Source organism: Bombus impatiens, unplaced genomic scaffold (assembly GCF_000188095.3).
Source record: "Bombus impatiens unplaced genomic scaffold, BIMP_2.2 scf_0377, whole genome shotgun sequence".
In the NCBI taxonomy this organism is placed as follows: domain Eukaryota; kingdom Metazoa; phylum Arthropoda; class Insecta; order Hymenoptera; family Apidae; genus Bombus; species Bombus impatiens.
Window position 1 is genome coordinate 1,061,466 of NT_176796.1, and position 1,617 is coordinate 1,063,082.

Here is a 1,617-nt window from a genome sequence, read left to right on the forward strand (position 1 = left end):
GGAACGCGACGGGAGAAACATCTGGTCTTTTCTTCGATATCTGATGAAACGAAAGAGCTCGATGAGATCTCACGGACCATTATCCGACGATCTTGAATTTTCAAGCAACGAAGACAAAGTATTCGTTAACAGTGTCTTTATAATTTTAAGAAGCAACCTCGAGTAGGTTTTCGAGTAGAGAAAGAGGATAGGAACGAACGTCGTTGCCCGATGAGGAAGCTACTATTCCGTTCGGAATCGAGATCACCGATCTCGATAACACGAGGCTTGTCTCGTTTTATCGTTACGAACATCGACGAGACGAAAACGAATATCGCGCGCGTTGCTATCGATTTCGCTGACGAGTGGAGAATTGGCTTGAACGGTGGAACGATTACAGGGTGGCGAGAATTTCAGCAATCCTCCTGAAATTTCTCCATCTGCCGGTAGCGCGAGAACGTCGGTGAATTCTTATTCCGGCGTTCCAGGGAAATGGCGTTCGGTAATAAAATCTTTTATTACACTGCTCGACAGGCGGGCGTTAAGATCGAAGCTAGCCTCTCTCTCTCTCTCTCTTTCTCTCTCCTCTCTCGCTCTCCAAACTGTTTCAGCTTGCACCCAATGAAATTTATTCACGGCGGGAACGCCGATGTCGAACTTTAATACATCGGGTATAAAATTAAAAATTATCTCCGCATAATGCAATTGGGGGTTACCTCGTTAACTAAATTACAACTTTCTAACTACCCATAAAACGGTTCCCTAAAAACTTATAAATTTTCGGATCAGCAGGCTTTTTACGGTGCCGAACTCTCTAACACGCCGAAAAAAAAAACGATCAACGTGCTTCGCGTCGCCGTACGGTTGACAATTTGTCACGATTCCGGTTATCTCCTCCGCCCGTTCTCCCTTCCCTCGCCCACCCCCTTCTCCACACCTATCTGTTTCCGCTCGTTGATACACGCCGTAATGAGATTACGCTTTCGCGTTGATTCCCGTGAAATTTTCCGACGCCTCGTTGGTTCGATAATTTCTCCTTTCGTTTGCCTTCGAAGAAACCCGCGTAACGCGTACGTATCCGACTACGCTTACGGTAAATACTCGTTCCGATCCTTCGACGACGCTTGTGACAAATTGGACGAACCTAAAGAATCGTTGGAAACCTGTCAAAAGCATCGAAATTATTGATTCGACGTATTCGTGGCAAGAACCGTCTGTCGGGTCAGCCTGTGACCATCGTCTAAGGACCAAGACAAAAAAGATAAAAGATACAGCGAACGAAGAAATCACCGTGGCATGTTTTCTGCTCGAATCAAGATCCTTCGACCGCTACCGCTGTATCTGGCCGGCTCGTAGTAGCATCGAGAAACAACGTTCTCTTATTAACCAAAAATTACTTCTGGGAATCAGGATGCGAGTATGTAGAGGTAGCCGCTGACGCAAACGATCGGACTTATCGCGCCGCTCGATGCAAGCCGAGCCAGCTCGACGAGTCGTCCCGCAACAAATTCGCCGATTAAGAGAGCCGCTGGTCTCCGCGCGGTGAAAATTATAAATTCAGCGGGATCGTTGAGCGAAAAACGAGAGGGGCCAGGCATTCGCGTGGTCCGGTCGATCGGCAATAATTTGTCAGATACG